The sequence below is a fragment of the Salvelinus namaycush genome, chromosome 42, assembly GCF_016432855.1.
Source record: "Salvelinus namaycush isolate Seneca chromosome 42, SaNama_1.0, whole genome shotgun sequence".
Classification (NCBI taxonomy): Eukaryota; Metazoa; Chordata; class Actinopteri; order Salmoniformes; family Salmonidae; genus Salvelinus; species Salvelinus namaycush.
Genome location: NC_052348.1, coordinates 14538581 through 14545053, shown reverse-complemented (window position 1 = coordinate 14545053; position 6473 = coordinate 14538581).

Genomic DNA, 6473 nt, shown 5'->3' with positions numbered 1-6473 from the left:
CTCTCTCTCTACTCTCTCTCTGTCTCTCTCTACTCTCTCTCTGTCTCTCTCTACTCTCTCTCTCTCTACTCTCTGTGTCTCTGTGTCTCTCTCTCTCTCTCTTTCTCTCCTTCCTCTCCTCCCACTCCTTGTTGTCCTTTATTTGTAGTCTAACACTTGGCATTAAATCTTATTATTTTTTGGTAAATAAACCTGTTTCTAGTAGGAATTACACACAACTTAGTGTGAGGTCCTTTTCATAAAGGGGGTCTGGAACCTTTCATCTAAAAGGTTTTCTATTTGTGCTGCTTTGAAAGAGAGAAATCAGGTTTTCTCGCGCTTCTGGGGGTGAGTTTGGGATTCTGTCTGGGCATTGTGGTGAGAGTTATTCCAAGAGGCTGCATTTCTTCCTGATTTCCCCCCTTTGTTCTCAGCTATGCTGTAAGTAGTTCCAGGTCCCCCCCACACACACATACCCTCATCTGTGTGTGCATCTGTGTGCATGTGAGGGCAATGCGACATGACACCTGCTGTTGGGATGAATGGGGTCAGCGGCAGGGCCCATCCAGCAGCTGCCTCTTCCCACTGCAGCCACAGACACTCACAGTGCCAGATAGAGCCCTGCTAGTACAGCCACAACCAGAACCACTGGGACTGGGGCCCATATAGTGCACAACACAGCGCCCCCTACCACCACCCACTGTCACTGCAACCTCAGGGAGAGCAGACAGTGCAGGAATGGGACATATCATTATGCTGTCACTACAGAAAGGGTTAGGGATTAGAGAGGTGCTGAGAAACAAGACATCTGTTTTTTTGGTCTGACCTGTCTGTTCTCACTTGCTGTGTGTGTGTGTGTGTGTGTGTGTGTGTGTGTGTGTGTGTGTGTGTGTGTGTGTGTGTGTGTGTGTGTGTGTGTGTGTGTGTGTGTGTGTGTGTAGAGCAGTGGTGGAAAAAGTACTCAGTTGTCATACTTGAGTAAAAGTAAAGATACCTTTATAGAAAATGACTCAAGCAAAAGTGAAAGTCACCCAGTAAAATACTACTTGAGTAAAAGTCTTAAAGTATTTGGTTTTAAAAGTACTTAAGTATCAAGAGTAAATGTAGATGCTAAAAAATACTTAAATATCTCAAGTAAGTCCTCCCGGGTGGCGCAGTGGTCTAGGGCACTGCATCGCAGCGCTAGCTGTGCCACCAAAGACTCTGGGTTCGCGCCCAGGCTCTGTCACAGCCGGCCGCGGCCGGGAGGTCCGTGGGGCGACGCACAATTGGCCTAGCGTCGTCCGGGTTAGGGAGGGTTTGGCCGGTAGGGATATCCTTGTCTCATCGCGCACCAGCGACTCCTGTGGTGGGCCGGGCGCAGTGCGCGCTAACCAAGGGAGCCGGGTGCACGGTGTTTCCTCCGACACATTGGTGCGGCTGGCTTCCGGGTTGGAGGCGCGCTGTGTTAAGAAGCAGTGCGGCTTGGTTGTGTTTCGGAGGACGCATGGCTTTCGACCTTCGTCTCTCCTGTGCCCGTACGAGAGTTGTAGCGATGAGACAAGATAGTAATTACTAGCAATTGGATACCACGAAAATTGGGGAGAAAAGGGGGTAAATATTTAAATAAATAAAAATTAAAAATATATCTCAAGTAAAAGTACAATCATTTTAAATTCCTTAATTACTTATTAAGCAAACCAGACGGCACAATTTTCTTGTTTTTTAATTTACGTATAGCCACGGTCACACTCAGACATCATCTACAACAAAGCATTCGTGTTTAGTGAGTCCGCCAGATCAGAGGCAGTAGGGATGACCAGGGATGTTCTCTTGATAAGTGTGCGAATTGGACAATTTTCTGTCCTGCTAAGCATTCAAAATATAACGAGTACTTTTGGGTGTCAGAGAAAATGTATAGAGTAAAAAGTACATAATTTTCATTAGGAATGTAGTGAAGTAAAAGTAAAAGTTGTCAAAAATATAAATATTAAAGTAAAGTATAGATACCACAAAAAACGAGTTAAGTATTTTTTCTTAAGTACTTTACACCTCTGATGTAGAGTGTGTGGCAGCTTGTTTTACCCTGATTTCCTGCCATGACAGGTCATGAAATGGGCATGACCATGTTAGTACTGTAAGTCAGAAGCATTATTGTGGTCCAATATGGATTTAAAGGCAATTTTCTCTCCGCAATCCAAAATCATGAAACGTCTACAATCCCGATTGACTTCCATTCCCATGTGAAGGGCAAGTGAAGCCACAATACATTACAGAGCCCACACAACAATAATAATAACAACAAACCTGATTGGTTGGTCCCCATTCAACAATTATACCATTATTCCAGACATTTTACATCATCAAACAGACAATCTCTCAAAGGGCCTTAATTAATTAACACGACTCAACAAATACATGCATTTCAACAGCTTTCGGTTATTTAGCCTATCTATGATCCCTTCTATGGAGAAGTCAGGGAGGTGCTGCTATCTATGATCCCATCTATGGATAAGTCAGGGTGATACTGCTATCTATGACCCCATCTATGGAGAAGTCAGGGTGATACTGCTATTTATGACCCCATCTATGGAGAAGTCAGGGTGATACTGCGATCTATGACCCCATCTATGGAGAAGTCAGGGTGATACTGCGATCTATGACCCCATCTATGGAGAAGTCAGGGTGATACTGCGATCTATGACCCCATCTATGGATAAGTCAGGGTGATACTGCTATCTATGACCCCATCTATGGATAAGTCAGGGTGATACTGCTATCTATGACCCCATCTATGGATAAGTCAGGGTGATACTGCTATCTATGACCCCATCTATGGATAAGTCAGGGTGATACTGCTATCTATGATCCCATCTATGGAGAAGTCATGGTGATACTGCTATCTATGATCCCATCTATGGAGAAGTCAGGGTGACGCTACTCTCTTGAGAAGAAGACAAATATCCTCCCTTATCTTTCCACCAGAGGTCAGCCTTTTATTAACAAATAATGATGTATACACTCCTCTCAAAGACTAGTCCCTATAGACTAATAGTCCCCTGTGTACACCCACTGGCCTGTCAGAAAATTTGCTAATCACTCACTACATGAAGTCCCTATCAAGATCCCTTATCCTGACAACATGTCTATTGTGAAATTGGTTACAAATGCCAAAGTAGCAGTATGGCAGTGCGTGTGAAACTTGTTCTTAACCGTGACCTTTTCCGAGACAATAAGCTGGGAAACTTAAACAAAGGAAAATTCCATGTCATCACAGAGCGTTTTGAGTCTGACGCATGGCAGGCAGACTACAGAGTGTGGTTCCTTGACGAATGTGTTTGTCAAATGAGTGGCTTCTTTGACTGACAACAAACAGCAGACCACTAATGGCACCGTGTAGCAATCTAGGATCTTTGTTGACTAACTGAAGAGAGGCCTGGTAAATGATAGGCTGAAACGGAACGTTACCTTACTTTCCAGTTGTGTGAGGAATTCTTAGCATTACTCGGCTTTAACTATGTTGTGATAGTGGAACTCCACCTCAATTTACCCCACATCTCCCTCGTGAATTGTCCTACGAAGCTGCTTCAACACAAATCTATTTTCCTCCCGTAGTTCTCATGTGCTCCTTCAACACGGCTCGACACAAAATGTCCGCCAGTAACTACTTCACAACGGTGTTATCAGTCAGAACCAGAGGCACCGTCAGAGCTGCGGATGTTGGGGTTGTTGTATGGGCCTGGTCCTTTTGGAGAGTTTGTACCGGAGGTACATGGAGGTCTTGGACTGGGAGGCTCTCCTCGGCCAGCACGTGTGGCCGTCGCCAGAGTAGTCCTCCAGACACTCACAGGTGTAGGAACCAGAGGTGTTGAAACACTGGGAATGACGGCTACACAGGTGAGTACTGTCCAGACACTTGTCCTTATCTGGGGAGAGAGAGGAGGATACGGTGACATGTTGAGAAGAAGATGATTATCAGCACCAAGCAATAAAGCTTGTGTGGATTCTTAAGAGAATCAACATCAATACACAAGTATTGTTTTGTCACTCTCATCCTAACTGAAACAGCCATATCGAAAGTATCAACAGATCTGAATTCAAATCAGTCAATTCTCCATTGAATCTAACACTGAGACACGTGTGGATGTTTGTAGAATGTTTTCCAGATGTCCTAATCTACAGTACTAGACAGCATCTATGTCAAAGTCAGCTTTGTGTCAACTCTCCTCTCCTCTCTCTCTTCTCCTCTCTCTCCCCTCTCTCTCTACTCTCTCTCTCCCCTCTCTCGCTTCTCTCTCTTTCTCTCCCCTCTCTCTCGCTTCTCTCTCTCCTCTCTCCCTCCTCTCTCTCCCCTCTCTCTCTTTTCTCTCTCCTCTCTCTCTCTTTCCTATCTTGCTCTCTCTCCTCTCTCCTCTCTCTCTTTTCTCTCTCCTCTCTCTCTCTTTCCTATCTTGCTCTCTCTCCTCTCTCTCTCCTCTCTCTCCTCTCTCTCCTCTCTCTCCTCTCCGCCTTCTCTCTTGGCCCTGATCCCAATGCTACTCATCACGTTCAACACAAACAGGTGGTCTGTTGTATTAGCAGTCTGACTTTGTGTCAGTTACTTCTCCTTTGCCTGTGAGCTCTGAATTTGGCAACCCAAACCAAGCTGAAAAGCAGAGACCAAACCCATGCAGTTTTACAGTAAGACCCATGCTTGTTTTGAGTATTACTGGATAGCTTTTCCACCTTTTCACTGGCTCTGAGGTGAAGACATTATCGGCCAGCCAGCACACAGAGAGAGCCAGCAGGAAGTCATGACTTGACTTGGCCCCTGCCCGCGACTCACTGAGTGTGAAGTCAAGGGGTTGTTGAGTAACAACTAGTCTGTTTCAAAGCTCCAGGAAATAGGTGTTGCAATGTTCGCCAAGGAAGCATAAACAATAACAGCTACCACAGCTGAGCGAGCGGGGGAGGCAAGCTAGAGAAATACATTCAGGCTCTCACTGGGTTGCTGCAGCCAAAACTCATCTACAGAGGATCGGTCTGTTTGACAATGAAACGTAGGCTAAATGAGAAGAACATGTGAGGGCGTGCTGTGAGGTAGTCATTCATTTAAACAGCACTGACACTGAGCAAAGTGGGTCTGTGGCTTACACACACACACGCATGAATGCACACACACACACACACACACACAACCACAGCATATTTTACGAGACACATAGCCATCTGCTGAGAGATGCTGAAGGAAGAAATTATATTAATGTCATACATCGGGTAAAGTCATACACAGACAGACAGACAGACAGACAGACAGACAGACAGACAGACAGACAGACAGACAGACAGACAGACAGACAGACAGACAGACAGACAGACAGACAGACAGACAGACAGACAGACAGACAGACAGACAGACAGACAGACAGACAGACAGACATCTAAGGCTTAGAGGACAGACTGTTTCTCTAACATTCCCTGTTAATATTAATACTGGTATCTAAGAGCCTTACATTCCCTGTTAATATTAATACTGGTATCTAACAGCCTTACATTCCCTGTTAATATTAATACTGGTTTCTAAGAGCCTTTACAGCCTGCTGTATAGTATGGGGGATGTCCGTACCTCGACACTGCACTGAGTCCTGGAGCGTCCCCAACACGAAGCCCTCCCTGCACGCACACACAAAGCTGCCAAAGGTGTTCTTGCAAGTGCGCCAGGGAGGGCAAACATCTGACGCCCCGCGACACTCGTCCACATCTGCAAAACAGCACAACAAGGCCACAAAAACTCAACACCTGAGCATGCATAAACACACACACACACACACACACACACACACACACACACACACACACACACACACACACACACACACACACACACACACACACACACACACACACACACACACACACACACACACACACACACTAGATGTAACATATACAAGGGAGACGACAAAGTGCTGTAAAGAACCTAGGGTTGTTTTCTCAGCTCAAAACAATAATTACCTATACATCAGAAAGAGGACATGAGTGCTTTGGCCATCTTGGGAGTTTTTTTTGTACAGGTGCTTTGAAATGTACACTGCTGTTGTTCAACAACAAGGAATCACAACACACTCACACACAATAACAACTCATGTGATACATTGCAGGTGCTTCTCTCTCTCTCTCTCTGTAACTAGTACAATTATAATGTTATTCAAATGTAGATATAGTTGAAATGAAGACAAATGAGTGATACTTTATATCCCACAATATGATGCCACTTCAAACACTGAGGAGTTGGTCCAAGTACATAATAAACAGGGGAATTGAACCTGTCATGATGATGCTATGGTTGTGTCTTTGTTCTAATGCTTCTGTTTAAGCTGCCTATGTCCTGGAGAGAAACCCTCCTGTTGTAACTAACCTGAATCAGCTTATCAACCAGTTCATTATTTGAATCAGGGTTGGAGTGAAAACCTACAGGACGGTAGCTCTCCAGGAACAGGGTTGGAGTGAAAACCTACAGGAGGGTATCTCTCCAG